This window comes from Hypanus sabinus, chromosome 1 (assembly GCF_030144855.1).
Source record: "Hypanus sabinus isolate sHypSab1 chromosome 1, sHypSab1.hap1, whole genome shotgun sequence".
Classification (NCBI taxonomy): Eukaryota; Metazoa; Chordata; class Chondrichthyes; order Myliobatiformes; family Dasyatidae; genus Hypanus; species Hypanus sabinus.
Genome location: NC_082706.1, coordinates 177,856,091 through 177,874,343, shown reverse-complemented (window position 1 = coordinate 177,874,343; position 18,253 = coordinate 177,856,091). Strand labels below are relative to the sequence as shown.

At 39.6% G+C, this 18,253-nt stretch overlaps 1 protein-coding gene across 8 annotated transcripts in view; it reads right to left on the bottom strand.

Annotated features, from left to right (window-relative positions):
* sgk3 (serum/glucocorticoid regulated kinase family member 3) overlaps window positions 1-18,253 on the bottom strand; it is a 110,855-nt gene that overhangs the window by 62,559 nt on the left and 30,043 nt on the right. The window contains exon 1 of one of the 8 annotated variants that reach the window (XM_059982140.1): window positions 7,267-7,520. The exons of the other annotated variants lie outside the window; for them this stretch is intronic. The gene's annotated coding sequence lies outside the window, so the exon portion shown is untranslated. Of the gene's footprint in view, window positions 1-7,266; window positions 7,521-18,253 lie in introns of those variants that run through there. 8 annotated transcript variants of the gene reach the window in all.

The following is an 18,253-nucleotide window of genomic DNA, read 5'->3' as shown; positions in this document are numbered from 1 at the left end:
TTGTAGGAAGTAATGTCATGCAGACACTACCAGAGTTGCCATGCATCCAATGTCACTTCCAACTTTGATCGAAATTGTCTATTTGCCCTTGAAATAGCCTTCCGCAAATCATACCTGGTTTTCAGGTACAGGCCTAAATCGCCAGACTTGAATGCCACAGATCTAGCCTTCAGCAGACGACATACTCATAATGAACATGATGTGTGTTAACACGCTCATAATCCATTTGCAAACTTTAATTTTATTCACAAATAAATGGGGCTCATATAACACTCATTAAAAATATAACTGATTTTTTTCTGCTACATAAATGCAGCAGGAACAATATCAAATGATGTGATATTGTGCTGTCTAAGTTAATGGAATTGATAACTTTCTGGCAAAGTTTGCAGATGATACGATGACAGATAGACGGGTAAATAGTACCGAGGAAGCAATGTGATTGCAGCAGGACATAGACAAATTAGAAAAACAGGCAACAAGTGACAGATGGAATACAGTGTTGGAAATTGTATCATAATGCATTTTGGTAAAAGGAACAATAATGTAGACTACTAAATGGGGAGGAGGTTCAAACATCAGAGGTGCAAAGGGACTTAAGAGTCCTCATGCAAGACTCCCAAAACGTTAATTTACAGGTTGAGTCTGTGGTAAGAAGACAAATGCAATCTTGGCATTTATTTCAAAGGGAATAGAATATAAAAGTAAGGAGATAATGCTGGGCCTTTATAAGACATTGGTTAGGCCGCATTTAGAGCATCATCAACAGTTTTGGGCCCCATATCTCAGAAAGGATGCGTTGTCATTGTAGAGAGTCCAGAGGAGCTTCATGAGGATGATTCTGGGAACGAAGAGGTTAAGATATGAGGAGTGTTTGGCAGCATTGGGCCTGTACTCACTGGAATTTAGAAGATGTGATGGGACCTTATTGAAATCTACCAAATATTGAAAGGACAACACACACAAAATGCTGGTAGAACACAGCAGGCTAGGCAGCATCTATAGGGAGAAACGCTGTCGACGTTTCGGGCTGTCTTCTCCTATCATTTAGCATTTCCCCCTCCCCCCACTACTTTCAAATCTCTATCTTTCCTTTCGGTTAGTCCTGATGAAGGGTCTCAGCCCAAAACGTCGACAGCGCTTCTCCCTATAGATTCTGTCTAGCCTGCTGTGTTCTACCAGCATTTTGTGTGTGTTGTTGTTTGAATTTCCAGCATCTGCAGATCTCCTCGTGTTTGCTCTTTAAATATTGAAAGGACTAGGTAGGGTGGATGTGGAGAGGATGTTTCCTCTGATGAGGGTATCCAGAACTAGAGGCCACAGCCTCAAAATTGGGGGGGGGGGGGGAAGGTGACCTTTTAGAGTAGAAGGGCAAATTGTTTTAGCCAGAGAGCAGTATATCTGTGGAATGCTCTGCCACAGACTACGGTAGAGGGCAAGTCCATGCCTATACTTAGGATGGAAGTTGATAGTTTCCTGATCAGTCAGGGCATCAAAGGATATAGCAAGAAGGCAGGTATATGGGGTTGAGTGGGATCTGGGATCAGCCATGGCGGAGCAGACTCAATCGGCTAAATGGCTTAATTCTATTCCTACGTCTTATGGTCTTATGGTTTTCACATGGTATGTGCAGCAGTAAAAAGATGAATCATTACCAACTTTAAATACTTATGCTGTAAGTAAGGGGAATGGAAACTGTATTTGCTGTTCAAGGTAAATGGATATGGGTGATCCACCACAAATCCAGCAATGTTAGAAACAACCACAGAATTGAAAGGGAAGTCAGTCTCTCTAACTTCCATTTTAGCCCGTCTCTTTAAATCATTGATACTGCAAATTTACTTGAGTAGCACCAAGATAATTTCATACAAGAGAAAGTCTGCAGATGCTGGAAATCTGAGCAACACACACAAAATGTTGGAGAAACTCAGCAGGCCAGGCAGCATCTATGGAAAAGAGTATACAGTCTACATTTCAGGCTAAAACCCTTCATCAGGACCATAAATACAATTCAACCACAGCAAGTAATATTCTGGATTTCCAAAACAACTTTATACTTTTCCTAAAAACTCAAGGTTATTAAAATTTAAATCAGAGGTTGGTAAATGGCATAAATAATGCAACCAAAACCTTTGCACTGAGCTTCACTTGTACAGGCAATCAATGGGTTTAAAACAAAAAAAGTCTCCAGTTTACAGATATTCAGAAGTCCATTTGGCTGTCCAAAAAAAAAGAAAAATCACAAAATGGTAACTACACCTCATGGCATTATAATAAATGGTTTCAAAAGCAAAGACAGCTAAGAAAAAAGAAGTACAAAAACTGGAACTAGAGAAAGGGGAGGGACTAGTTCCGCCATTCATGGTATGTACTCACATCAGACTTCTGAATTTAATAATATAGGAGCTTGTCTGAACGGATCTCCATTTGTCAGACGCTTGCAACCAAGGGAACGCCTACAATTCCATCAGCAAATTAAGAGTGATATGTCATAACTCACTCACAGGAAGCAAAATCAAGCAGCAATCTAGATGATATGAAGACAGGTGGAGGGCCAGGCAGTGTTGAGGAAACAGGGAGATTGCAGAAGGACTTAGACTGATTAGAACAATGAGCAAAAAAGTGGGAGATGTAAATAATTTAGGGAAATGTATGGTCATGCACGTTAGTAAAAGAGTAAGGTGTAGATTATTTTCTAAGTGGGGAAAAACTATAGAAATCAGAGGTGCAAAGGAACTTGGGAGTCTTTGTGCTGGATTCCATAAAGGTGAACTTGCAGACTGAGTCGATGGCAAGGAAGGAAAATGCAACATTAGCAGTCACTTTGAGAGGACGAGAATGTAAGAAATAGGAGCAGAATTAGGGATTTGGCCCATCGCATCTGCTCAGCCATTTCATCATGACTGATCCATTTTCCTCTCAGCCACAATCTCCTGCCTTCTCCCCGTTTCACTTCATGCTCTGATCAATCAAGAATCTATCAACCTCTGACGTAAATACTTATATAAAGACTTGGTCTCCACAGCTGCCTGTGGCAATAAATTCCACAGATCCAACACTTTCTAGCCAAAGATATTCCTTATCTCTATTCTAAAAGGTCACCCCTCTATTTTGAGGCTGTGTCCTCTGGTCTTAGACAATCCCACCATAGGAAACATCCTCTCCACATCCACTCTACATCCACTCTATCAAGGCCTTTCACCATTTGATTGGTTTAAATGCGGTCAACCCTCATTCTTGTGAAGTCCAGTGAATACAGGCTCAGAGCAATCAAATGCTCTTTATATACAAGCGGTTTAATTCTTTTCATGAGCCTCCTTTGACCCTCTCCAGTTTCAGTACATTATTTTAAAGATAAGGGGCTCATATAAAAGCGAGGATGTAATGCGGAGACTTTATAAGGCATTAGTCAAAATGCACTTGGGAGTATTGTGAGCAGTTTTGGAATCCTTATTCAAGAAAGGATACACTGGCACTGGAGAAGGTTTGTGAGAATGATCCCAGGAATAAAGAGTTAACAAATGCGGAGCATTTGATAATTCTGGTCCTGTACTCGCTGTAGTTTGGAAGAATGAGGGATATCTCATTAAAGCCTGCCAAACACTGAAAGACAGACAGACATAATTTATTGATCCCGAGGGAAATTGGGTTTTGTTACAGTTGCACCAAGAATAGTGTAGAAATATAGCAATATAAAACCATAAATAATTAAATAAGAAGTAAATTATGCCAAGTGGAAATTAGTCCAGGACCAGCCTATTGGCTCAGGGTGTCTGACACTCTGTGGGAGGAGTTGTAAAGTTTGATGGCCACAGGCAGGAATGACTTCCTAAGATGCTCAGGATGGGGGAGTCTAGCATCAGAAGGCACAGCCTCAGAATAGAAGGATGACACTTTAGAACAGAGATAAGAAGGAATTTCTTTAGCCAGACAATGGTGAATCTGTGATATTCATTGCCACAAGTGGCAGTGTAGGTCAAGTGATTGGGTATACCTAAAGTAGAGGTTGATAGGTTCTTAGTAAGGGTGATAGGTTGATAGTAAGGGTAACAAAGGTTATGGAGAGAAGGCAATTTAATGGGGTTGAGAGCGATAAAAATCAGCCACGACAAAATGGCGGGGCAGATTTGATAGGCCGAATGGCCTAATTCTGCTCCTATGTTTTAAGTCTAAATACAGTGACATTTAGAGCACAGAGCTACTCAAAACAATTCCATTACTTTGAACTGCAAAATGAGAAAACCTGTTAGAATTTTATCATAATCTGCTGCATTATGGGATAACTGAAAAATAAATTCATAAAATATGATTTGCTAGTTTTGTGAGCTCAAATTAATATTACAGCTTGATTTGTATTGAATAAATGCATTATACAGCTCTGTGGATATCCTTTGGAAGTAGTCTATTGTCAAAATGTTGCACCAAAATGTATTGCAAGTCTAAATGCAAACCTTTCTAGGTAATTAGAGGAATACAATTTAGCAATATGTATTTTTGAGATTTTTGAAATTGTTCAAATTTAGCTGGGAAGAAACACTGCTTAGGTTGTCAAATGCCTTCTTAAACTCAATCAACTTCTACTCCCTCAGAGATTTCCACAAGACCATAAGACAAAGGAGCAGAAGTCGGCCATTCAGCCCATCGAGTCTGCTCTGCCATTTCATCCTGATCCAATCTCCCCTTTTGTCCCATTCCCCCACCTTCTCACCATAACCTTTGATGTCCTGACTACTCAGATACCTATCAATCTCAGCCTTAAATACACCCAATGACTTGGCCTCCACTGCTGCCCGTGGCAACAACTTCCATAGATTCAACACCCTTTGGCTAAAAATTTTTTTTCGCATCTCTGTTCTGAATGGGCGCCCTGCAATCCTCAAGTCATGTCCTCTCGTACTAGACTCCCCCACCATGGGAAACAACTTTGCCACATCCACTCTGTCCATGCCTTTCAACATTCAAAATGTTTCCATGAGGTCCCCCCTCATTCTTCTAAACTCTAAGGAGTACAGTCCAAGAGCGGTCAAACGTTCCTCATATGTTAACCCTCTCATTCCCAGAATCATTCTAGTGAATCTTCTCTGAATCCTCTCCAATGTCAGCACATCCTTTCTTAAATAAGAAGCCCAAAACTGCACACAGTATTCCAAGTGAGGTCTTACCAGTGTCTTATAGAGCCTCAACATCACATCCCTGCTCCTGTACTCTATTCCTCTAGAAATGAATGCCAACATTGCATTCACCTTCTTCACCACCGACTCAACCTGGAGGTTAACCTTAAGGGTATCCTGCACGAGGACACCCAAGTCCCATTGCATCTCAGAACTTTGAATTCTCTCCCCATTTAAATAATAGTCTGCCCGTTTATTTCTCCTACCAAAATGCATGACCATACACTTTCCAACATTGTAATTCATTTGTCACTTCTTTGCCCATTCCCCCAATCTATCCAAGTCTCTCTGCAGACTCTCTGTTTCCTCAGCACAACCAGCCCCTTCACCTATCTTTGCATCATCAGCAAACTTAACCACAAAGCCATCTATTCCATAATCCAAATTGTTGATATACAACATAAAAAGCAGCAGCCCCAACACTGACCCCTGTGGAACACCACTGGTAACCGGCAGCCAACCAGAATGGGATCCCTTTATTCCCATTCTGTTTCCTGCCAATCAACCAATGCTCTATCCACGTATGTAACTTTCCCGTAATTCCACGGGCTCTTATCTTGTTTAGCAGCCTCATGTGCGGCACCTTGTCAAAGGCCTTCTGAAAATCCGAATACACAACATCCACTGCATCTCCCTTGTCTAGCCTACTTGTAATTTCTACAAAAAATTGCACTAGGTTTGTCAGATAGGATTTTCCTTTAAGGAAACCATGCTGAGTTCTGCCTATCTTGTCATATGCCTCCAGGTACTCCGTAACCTCATCCTTGACAATCAACTCCAACAACTTCCCAACCACTGACGTCAAGCTAACAGGTCTATAATTTCCTTTTTGCTTCCTTGCCCCCTTCCTAAATAGCGGAGTGACATTTGCAATCTTCCGGTCCTCCGGAACCAGGCCAGAATCTATTGACTTTTGAAAGATCATTGCTAGTGCCTCTGCAATCTCCACTGCTACTTCCTTCAGAACATGAGGGTGCATAGGAGATTTATCTACCCTTAGACTATTCAGCTTCCGGAGTACTTTCTCTGTCATAATTGTGACTATGCATATTTCTCTTCCCTAACACCTTTGAATGTCCAGTATATTGCTAATGTCTTCCTCAGTGAAGACTGATGCAAAATACTCGTTCAGTTCCTCTGCCATCTCCTTATCTCCCATTACAATTTCTCCAACATCATTTTCTATCGGTCATCTGTCTTTTACTCTTTATATACTTGAAAAAACTTTTAGTATCCTCTTTGATATTATTTGCTAGATTTCTTTCATAGTTCATCTTTTCCCTCTTAAAGACCACCTTAGTTTCCTTTTGTAAGCTTTTAACAAACTTCCCAATCCTCTGTCTTCCCACTAATTTTTGCTTCCTTGTATGCCCTCTGCTTTGCTTTTACTTTGGCTTTGACTTCTCTTGTCAGCCACGGTTGCATCCTTTTTCCATTTGAAAATTTCTTCTTCTTTGGAATATATCTGTCTTGAACCTTCCTCACTTCTCGCATAAACTCCAGCCACTGCTGCTCTGCTGTCCTTCCTTTCCAGTCAACCTTGGCCAGTTCCTCTGTCATGCCACTGTAATTTCCTTTACTCCACTGAAATACCGACACATCGGATTTCGGCTTCTCTTTCTCAAATTTCACAGTGAACTCAATCATGTTATGATCACTGTCTCCTAAGGGTTCTTTCACTTCCATCTCTCTAATCACCTCTGGTTCATTACACAATACCAAATCCAGTACAGCTCATTGCCTAGTGGGCTCAACAACAAGCTCTTCTAAAAAGCTATCTTGTAGACATTCTACAAATTCTCTCTCAAGATCCAGTGCTGACCTGATTTTCTCCATCCACTCGCATGTTAAAATCCCCTACAATTATCATAACACTGCCCTTCTGGCAAGCCTTTTCTATTTCCTGTTGTAATTTGTAGTCCACATCACTGCAGCTGTTTGGAGGCCTGTAGATAACTGCCATCAGGGTCCTTTTACCCCTGCAATTTCTTAGCTCAACCCATAAAGATTCTGTACCTTCCGATCCTATGTCAACTCTTTCTAATGATTTAATATCATTTCTTACCATTAAAGACACACCACCCCCTTTACCTACCTGCCTATCCTTCCGATACACCGTGTATCCTTGGACATTTGGCTCCCAGAGACATGCATCCTTTAGCCACGTTTCAGTGATGGCCACAATATCATACCTGCCAATCTGTAACTGTACAACAAGATCATCCACTTTATTCCTTATGCTGTGTGCATTTAAGTGTAACACCCTAAGTCCAGTATTTGGTACTTTTTGCATTGATTGCACTGCTACTCATCCCAATGGCTGCAAATTTGCTCCATCACCTGACTGTCCTTCCTGACATCCTTACTGCTGAGATCTGAGATCTATTTGTTTTCCTTCTCCTCCGCTTCATGATTCTGGTTCCCATCCCCCTGCCAAATTAGTTTAAACCCTCCCTAACAGCTCTAATAAACCATCCCGCCAGGATATTGGTCCCCCTAGGATTCAAGTGTAACCCGTACTTTTTGTACAGGTCACACCTGCCCCAAAAGAGGTCCCAATGATCCAGAAACTTAAATCCCTGCCCCCGCTCCAAACCCTCACACACGCATTTATCCTCCACCTCATTCCATTCCTACTCTCACTGTCGCGTGGCACAGGCAGTAATCCCGAGATTACTACCTTTGCGGTCCTTCTTCTCAACTGCCTTCCTAACTCCCGATATTCTCCTTTCAGGATCTCTTCCCTTTTCCTAAATATATCATTGGTACCTATATGTACCATGACCTCTGGCTCCTCACCCTCCCACTTCAGGATATCTTGGACGCGATCAGAAACATCCCGGACCCTGGCACCAGGGAGGCAACTACCATCTGGGTCTCCTGATTGCACCCACAGAATCAGATACCCCTAACTATCGAGTCCCCTACTACTACTGCCCCTACTACCCCTACTACTACTTCCTCTTCCTTTCCCTACCCTTCTGAGCTACAGGGCCATACTCTGTGCTGGAGGCATGGCCACTGTTGCTTCCCCCAGGTAGGCTGTCCCCCCCCACCCCGCCCAACAGTACTCAAACAGGAGTACTTATTGTCAAGGGGTACAGCCACTGGGATACTCTCTAGTACCTGACTCTTCTCCTTCTCCTTCCCCCTCCTTACCGTGACCTACCTGTCTGCCTCCCGTGGCCCTGGTGTGACCACCTGCCTGTAACTCCTATCAATTTCTCACTCTCCCTGACCAGACGAAGGTCATCGAGCTGCAGCTCCAGTTCCCTAACATGGTCCCTTAGGAGCTGCAGCTCGGTGCACCTGGCACAGATGTGGACGTCCGGGTGGCTAGGAGACTCCAGGACCTCCCACATCCAACACCGAGAACAACAAGCTGCCCTCATGCTGCCTTTTCTCAAATAACAAGAAAAACTGAAACCTAAACCTACCTTACCTCACCCGCCTCTGCCTAACCCCGTTCAGCCAAAGCCCTCAAGCCTTCACTCTGCTCCCAGCTCAATCTGCTGCCCGCAAACGACGCTGCCCGCTGTTTAAGGCTGTGCTCTTTTTAAATCTTCACCGCTTCACTGCCCAATGTCACTCGCCTGCGCAGTCCCGCCTCTCTTAACTCCGATGAGAATAAGAAAAAATCAAAATGGCTCCCACCGCACTCCCATTCTGATCCTCCGACTTTCTTCTCCAAATGAAACCCAAATCAGAATTCTGCCTTTTTTAAATCTTCCCCGCTTCAGTACCCGACGTCACACGCCTGCGTAGTCCCAACTCTTTCAACTCCGATGAGAAGAGAAAAAAAATCAAAATGGCTCCCGCCGCACTCCTATTCTGATCCTCTGACTTCCTTCTCCAAATGATTTGGTCAAACAATTCCTTGTCTTAATAAACCCATCTGATTGTTCCTGATTAATCATCACCTCTCAGAATGGCAACTCTCAATTTTTCCAGCAATTTGCCCAAATCATTAATCTGACAGATTATCTTTTTAAAAATACACTTTAGTACCATATTAGCAGTCCTCTTCTGGACCACCACCAGCAAGGAATAAGGGAAAATGATAAAGCTATGCAATTGGCTCTTACCTCTTTTAATAAACCTTTTAACCATTATTGGTGATGACTTCAAAGATACAAGACCCTTTTCTGCCTACTCCTCTCACTTTTACATTTGTCATATCTGTACCACTGTCTAAAGCACTTCAAGGATACCCAACAAGTTCAAATAACAACATTGCTTTATATGAGAACGTCCTTCAGAGGACCGGGCATCAATTCTCTCCAAACAAGCACATTTACTACAGAGAGACAGACCACTTAGAAAAATTGATGCAATGTATGCAAGATTTTAATACCATCTCAACATTACTACCAACTTCATTTCTCCAATAAATATAGATGAAAAACTTCACACATCCTCCTCCTCCATCTCCTGGCTACCATGTAGTCATAGCTCTATGCAAGTAATTAAACACTGAACCCATTATCCAGAAGGCAAAAACATTTAAGAGTCAAATTAGAGGAGAACTTTAATGATTCTGTACAAATAATCAGTAAAATAGTAAGAAAGTTGTATTTTGAACTTCCATGTTATCATTTTTTCTGCAACATTCTTAGCTATTTTAAAAGATGAGTAAAACATAATTGTCAGAAACAAGCGCAAACTTCAAGTCTCTTGACCCAAGTAGAATAAAATATACTCAAAATTAAATCAATTTCTAATTATCTTAACATACTCTTAGCAGTCTGTATGTACAGACTCAGAAAAACCCTCCATTTATAAAAAATGATTACATAATCAGAAAATTAGTAAATCATGACATTGTAATTTAATTTAAATTGTAGGAATGCATACTTCCTGAAGAGTCACATGCTAAACAGGGTTTTTTTAAAAAAACTGATTACCATGAAAGAGTTACATCAAGTAGTATTTAAATAGTAATTTACTATTGATAAATATTTACATGTTGCCAAGGAAACCCAATTTAGAATAATGTAAATTTCAAACAATTCCAATTCCATTTGAAAAATCACGATTCTCAGCAAAAAAGCACAAATCAAATCTTAACCCTTTATATCCTAATGGATCAAGCCAGTAAAATTCTGATCAAAAAGTTTTCAGATTAACCAGCAACATAGCTCAGAATTTTCCACTGAAATGATGCAAAATATTCATCACTCTGCTACCCCAGATTCAACTTTTTTTTGACATTTACATACATTAAATGCAAAGTGTTCAAAACACCTGCTGGTATTGATATTTTATTTCTTCGTGAGGTACTCCGTTGCAATTTTTGTAGGTACAGTCTTTGTAGGAATATGATTTGACATTTAAATTTAACTTTTTACACATTGACTTTTAGAACTGTTAAAAATATTATGTCTTGCTTTTTCAAGCTTAAAAGCATAACAAATTATAATTACTTCTGAACAACTTCACTGGCCTCAAGAAGCTAATTTTGCAAATGTGGAAAAACATCCTGAGTATTTAAAACACTTAACATATATAAAAATTCATTCTTCATACAAATTTCTGTGCCGTAGTGTAGTGGTTAGTGCATCAGTTTACAGTACCAGCAACTGGGGTTCAATTTCCGCTGCTGTCTGTATAGAGTTGGTATGTTTTCCTATGAACATGTGGGTTTCCTTGGAGTGCTCTGGTTCCCTCCCACATTCTGAAGATGTACAGGTTAGAAGATTACTGATCACATGGGTATAATTAAGCAACGTGGGATCATTAGGATAGCACGGTCTGTTACCATGCTATATCTCTAAATAAATAAAACTTGCACATTATTTCAGAAAAGGTTGACTTTTTACATGAAGTATGCTTAATTCTGTGAATTTTAAGTTCTGCTTTTAACTTCCTGATTTTCTGAATGAAAATTCCTCAGAATGATTAGCAAATTTGCCTGGTTGCTGCCTACACTCCAGCTAGACACGACAAACTGCAGTAAATTTAAAGGTATCTCAAAATAGAGGAAATTTGGGGCTTATTAAAAGCATGGCGGACTTGTTTCTTCAAAGTCAATGGTATTCAGAATATTTGAATATTTTTGTTTTAAATGCTGAATCATTTTCTAGTTATTATGTATTTGATATATTTGGGGAAAATAATCATAAGAAAGCCTTTAATTATTCATTCCCACATCTAACAACCCCCAAAGATTAATACAACCAGCTAATTCTGTTTCATTACTCAGTTAATTGAACCCAGTATACAGACATCAACCTTCTACCATTAATTTGGGTTTGATTCAGTTTCCACTGCAAGCTAATTTTAATGTCCTTTATGATTTAACTAAATCCTTTAAGAAAAACTCTGTTCTTGCTGAAATAATATCAAAATGAGATATGTATTCCAAAGGTACCCTCATCAACGATGGCCCTGATTTTACAGTCAGGGGAGAAAAGGCATTCATTGTGCTAGCTTACTGTCATTACTACTGGGAACTATATCTGTCAAAACAACAGGAATCAGAATCAAATTGAAGTCTTGACCAAGAAATGCAAATTTACTTTCAAATTATGGCATTCCAATCTTCATCAGAGACTTGCATATTCAGATCATGCTCACAAGCTTGCCTAATATTATGTAAAGAAAGCTGCTTAAGCATAAGCAGTTTATTATATATAATAGAGATTAATCCATCAAAAAAGGTTTCAAATTTAAATTATCATCTAAGAGATTCTTATCTGAAATTGAAGGGAAAGTAGCCAATTGAGAACGCAAGAAATCTCTAATTTGAAGGTAACCATAAAAATGAGTTTGGAGTAGACCAAATTTGATGGACAGCTGCTCAAATGACGCTAAGTTCCCATCAACAAATAAATCCAAAAGATTGGAATGCCATTTTGAAATTAGTGAATAAGTCATCTTTTTGCTCTCGCCATTCTTTGGTACAATTTAAAGTGGTACACAGAGCCTATTTATCTAAAGAGAAATTATCCCATTTTTATTCTGATATTTTTCCAACTTGTGACAAATGTAATTCAGCCAATGCTTCGTTAATTCATATGTTTTGGTTATGTCCCAGCTTAGAAAAATTTTGGAAAGATGTATTTTCTACTTTTTCTCAACTTTTTAAACACTAACCTTGAACCTAATCCTCTTACTGCTCTCTTTGGTATTCTCGGAACTCAAGATATAACTTTAACTCCCTCAGACTTGTATGTTCTAGCTTTTATCTCACTTATGGCGAGAAGACGGATTTTGCTTAAATGGAAAGAAGCAGTCTCTCCTACTAATATGCAGTGGTTAGAAGACTTTATGACTCATCTTAGTTTGGAGAAGATTCGGTGTTCTATTTCTAATTCAGTACAGTACTTTTATACGACATGGGGTCCTTTTATGAACTACTACTCTAACCTGTGAAAGGTTTTTTTTCTACGTAGATGTTATTAATTTTGTTATTCTTTGTTAACAACTTAGCAACACTTGTTTTAAAAAATATTTTTTTCCTTGTTCTTACCCATTGGCTTTCTTGGTAGGGTCTAGAAAAAAATATTAAAAAAGAAAAAAAATATGAAGGAAAATGGTGAGGTTAAATACAGAGCCTTTCAAAAGTCAAAGAAAATTTATTATCAAAGTACATGGTTGTAGAAGGGTCATATTCTGCATGGAGGTTGGTGACCAGTGGTGTGCCTCAGGGATCTGTTCTGGGACCCCTTCTTTTGTGACCTGGATGAGGAAGTGGCCAGATGGGTTAGTAAATTTGCTGATGACACAAAGGTTGGGGGTGTTGTGGATAGTGTGGAGGGCTGTCAGAGGTTACAGCGGGACATCGATAGGATGCAAAACTGGGCTTAGAAGTGGCCGATGGAGTTCAACCCAGATAAGTGTGAGGCGGTTCATTTTGGTAGGTCAAATATAATAGCAGAATATAGTATTAATGGCAAGACTCTTGGCAGCATGGAGGATCAGAGGGATCTTGGGTTCCGAGTCCATAGGGCACTCAAAGCTGCTGCACAGGTTGACTCTGTGGTTAAGAAGGCATACTGTGCATTAGCTTTTTTCAACCATGGGATTGAGTTCAAAGAGCCAAGATGTAATGTAACAGCTATATATGGCCTTGGTCAGATCCCATTTGGAATACTGTGCTCAGTTCTAGTCACCTCACTTCAGGAAGGATGTAGAAACTACAGAAAGGATGCTGCTTGGGTTGGTGACATGCCTTATGAGAATAGGTTGAGTGAACTCGGCCTTTTCTCCTTGGAGCAGTAGAGGATGAGAGGTGACTTGATAGAGGTGTATAAGATGATGAGAGGCTTTGATCATGTGGATAGTCCAAGGCTTTTTCCCAGGGCTGAAATGGCTAGTACGAGAGGGCACATTTTAAGGTGCTTGGAAGTAGGTACAGAGGAGATGTCAGTGGTAAGCTTTTTTTATGCAAAGAGTGGTGAGTGCATGGAATGGGCTCCCAGCGATGGTGGTGGTGGCGCATACGATAAGACTCTTTTTTAGAGACTCCTGGATAGGTACAGTTCGGCACAGCATTGTGGGCCGAAGGTGTGGTGTAGGTTTTCTATGTTCTATGTTCTACATATATGTCACCATATACAACTATGAGATTCATTTTCTATTGGACATATTCAATAAATCCAATAATCATAATAGAATCGATGTAAGACTGCACCAATGTGCTGGAAACCAGTATGCAAGACAACAAACTGTGCAAATACACTAAGAAAATAAAGATCTCCACTTCTGATTCCCCCAATGAAAACTGGCTCCCAGACCTCCATTTTCTTCCTCCTGAAGTCAATAATCAGCTCCTTGGTCTTGCTGACATTGAGTGCGGCATCATTCAACCAGATTTTCAATCTCCTTCTTATATGCTGATTCATCATCACCTTTGATTCAGCCAATAACAGTGCTGCATTAAATACTGCATTGGAGCTGCACTTGGTATTCAGTGAATAGTGGAGGAGACTAAGCACTCAACCCTGTAGTGTAACTGTGCTGATGGTGAGTGTGGAGGAGATGTTGTTACCAATCCACACTAACTGAGGTCTGCCAGTGAGGAAATCCAGGATCCAGTTGCACAGGGAGGTATTAAAGTTCAGGTCTTGGAGCATAGTGGTAAGTTTCAAGGTAACGCTGAGCTGTAGTCAATGAAAAGCATCCAGACGTATGCACCTTCATTTTCCTGGTGTTTCAGAGCAGAGTGAAGAGCGAATGAAATGCCACTTGCTGTTGACCTTTTGTGACATTAGGCAAATTGGAGCAGATACCGATCACTCCTCAGACAGGTGGCATGCTTCATTACCAAACTCTTGAAGCACTTCACTGTGGATGTAAGTGCTTCTGGACAATAGTCATTGAGGCAGGTTACCATGTTCTTCTAGGGCACCAGTATAATTGAAACCTGCTTGAAGCAGGTGGGTCCCTCAGAACGACAAAGCAAGAGGTTGAAGAGTGTAAATTGGCTGCTGTTATGTCAACATGGCATTCAATGGCTACTTACCATATTTTTCATTGACTGAAATGTTTACTTCAGTTTCTCTTTTTATCGACAGTGTTAAAGACACTATGAACCCAATACACTGAAAAGAACAGAATTATTTTCAATATTGAAGTGTTATACTTACGTGAAAACAGTTAAAACAAGGAGTATAATTTTGTCAATTTTAATCATTCTCATCTACCTCCATGTACAAATACTATTGATAGGTCACCAATGCATTTGTTGGCATGTCAAAATGCAGACATCCCACCTCTCCCGGAAGTTCCAGGAGTCTCCCGCATATTGATAGTGGCTCCCTGACACTTGCAAATAATATACAATATCCCGGAAATCAAATTGCTTTAGAGGGAGAGGAAGAGCGAGAGCGAGAGGGAGCATCTCGATTGGTCTCGCTTCGTGCTAAGTAGACCTATCAGTTTTCTCTGTGGGCAGGCTTTACAGTCGACTTCAAAAATAATGCCAATGTTGCTCACTGCACTGTTTGCAACAGTGACCGTTCTATTGTCCATGGTGAGTTAAAATGTAAAAGACATGTTGAGGTGAGTTTAACAGGTGTCATTTGTTCATTAGCATAGCTAATGTTATTTAAACTAGCTGGTATCTATTGGGGTTGCAGGGGGCGGGGGTGCTACCTTCCTGAAATGAGTTTTTGCAGGATAGGATGTCTGAAAATGTTACATCTGCATGCACGATCCATCAACTACTTCTATCTTTAAGTCATTTGTTTACATTTGTAATGAAAAATGACTAGTTCTACCAATGAAATTGCCAACGTACACCATTGATGATAGGTGTTCTGATATTTTACATGTGGACAAACTAATCAGATTAGAAGATACAACAGACATGACATAATTGCATTTCTACACCTATTTCTAATATACTTAATTTTCTTATCCATTTTAACTGTAGACTGATAAGCTATGTTTGACTCCTCATAGACCTGTGATATCCACGAAAAATAATTATCAATTATTTTTCTTAACCTTTACAATGTTCTCTGACTTTATTATTACACAGCATGCCACAGTCCAATAAAGAATTTCTTCCAACTTCCCTCCTTAATTTATTAAAGGTCTTTATTCTTTGGAGTGTAGAAGGTTGAGGGGGGACTTGATAGAGGTATTTAAAATTATAAGGGGGATAGATAGAATTGATGTGGATAGGCTTTTTCCATTAAGAATAGGGGAGATTCAAACAAGAGGAAATGAGTTGAGAGTTAGGGGGCAAAAGTTTAAGGGTAACACAAGGGGAAATTTCTTTACTCAGAGAGTGGTAGCTGTGTGGAACGAGCTTCCAGTAGAAGTGGGAGACAGGTTTGGTATTGTCATTTAAAGTAAAATTGGAGAGGAATATGGACAGGAAAGGAATGGAGGGTTATGGGCTGAGTGTGGACCAGTGGGACTAGGTGAGAGTAAGTGTTTGGTACGGACTAGAAGGGCCGAGTTGGCCTGCTTCCATGCTGCAATTGTTATATGGTTAATCTCTTAGCCACGAACTAAAGACGTAATGGAATAACCAGAGAAGCTGGACATAATAATGTGTTCTAATTTGTAAGGCCTTAAAATGTAATAAAATGGTTGCAAGAGATCAAGGCTCTTTTCAGTTAAAAGATAAGTGTGTCATGACAAACTTGAGACTGTTTAGATTAATTTTACTCTTAATAATTTGTCAATTAATTCATTTTAAAGAAATGCATCTTGGTGAGGAGTTAAGCCTGACACCTTCAACAATAATCACAAAAAGTCACATTAAAATTCCAAACATTAAAAGCTGTTTGTTCTATATAATTTTAGAAACATGAATTCTGGGAATGCAACATCTGTCAGCCAGCTTCTGGCATTTATTCAGTCTAATCCACTTATCATAAATCTGTAGCAGCCTCAGAAATGGCAAACATCTCACATTTGCAAATAAGAACACAAAAAAAGCAGCAAATGTAGGTCACTTGGCTCCTTAAGTTGACCCATCATTCCAGAAGATAATGGTTGATCTATGCTGGTTGTTTCTGCCATTTAACAGGCTTTTTAAAATATTAAATACTATTCATTTTTGAATCTTTATGTTCAATTGACAATAAGCCTCAAATTTGTAGGCTAATATTACTGCCAACCCCCAAAAACAGATGCTCAGAAATAGGCCTTTCTGTGCTGTACCCATAAGTTTTCATTACAGTACTAAATACATTAATTCAGTTTCCTTAAGATATGAAATTGCTTTCTAAGTAGCTCTATCCTTCATTTTATTCACATTTCTAAACTCACCTGCTTGAAAGCCTTCAAGGTCCTAATTTTAAAATCAGAATTGTGCTTCAGATTTTTTCTTCCATCCTGTAGATGAAACTCTCACTTTCTCTTTAGAAAGCACCTTGAAAACTTTGCAGTACATTTGGGAAGCCATAGCCTTTCCTGTTACATAGTGAGAGAATTTTCTGTAATATATGTTCTCTTCTCGCTGCTGCAATCAGATAGAAGATACACGAGCCTCAAGAATCGCACCATCTGTTCAAGAACAGTTACTAGCCCTCAACCTACAGGCTCCTGAATGAATTTGGATAACAACGCTCAACTTTACTTGCCACATTCTTGAAATGTTCCCACAATGAATTATTTCACTTCATTATCCTGTAGATTTGCTGAGTATGCCCACAAGAGAATGAATCTCAAGGTTGTATTTGGTGTCATAGATATACTTTGATAACAAAATTTTAGTTTGATATTTTATTTTGAGATTTGTCCAAGCTTTCAAATCTCAGCTTGGCAACACTCCCAAGTCAAAAGTTTGTCAGTTCAAAACCCGGTTTAAGGACTGGACCACAAATGTTTAGGTTCATGCTGCTGGTAGTACTGAAGGAGGTCAGTGAGACATTTAACCAAGATCCTGCATGTTGTTTCAGGTGAATATTATAGACACTATGAAATTATTGTGTCGAAAGAGTGGGTTACCATTCCAAGTGAAAAAGGAAATCGACAGATATTGGAAATATGAAATGAAAATTGAAAATACTAGGAACATTCAGAAGATCAGACAAAATCTGTGGAAAAATAAACATCATTTTATTACCAGGAAGTTTTGTCAGAATGGGGCAACAGTGAAAATCAGATAGTTTAGATAGCAGAGAAGGGGTGGGGTGGAGGAAGGATGGAAAACATAGGGCAAGACTGGGTGAGCTAATGTTAAGGAGCCATTGAGATAGATAAAGCTTCTTTGTGTAATGGATTGTTAAAATAATGTCAGACTAAACTACCTAAGCTATCGCATCTACCCATGCATAATCTGCATTCTTATATTTATAACTTGCTCAAATGTCTTTCTAAATGCCTCTTAAACATTACTATCATATCCACTTCTACCACCTCCCTGACAGCACATACCAGTATTTTATTGACTATAAAACACTCTTAAAATTCAGACAAGAATTGTGGGCATTGTTGTCAAAATGCCCCTGAGAAAATAATGGGGAACCATATCTCAATTGCAATCCTTCGAGTCAAAAGTGCTTTCACAGTATCTTTGAATCAGAAGTTACAAAATCAAGACACAAAACACAAATTAATCATTTGTTACTGACCACAAAACTACCAGAGTGTCAAACAAAAACATATGGTTCAGTTAT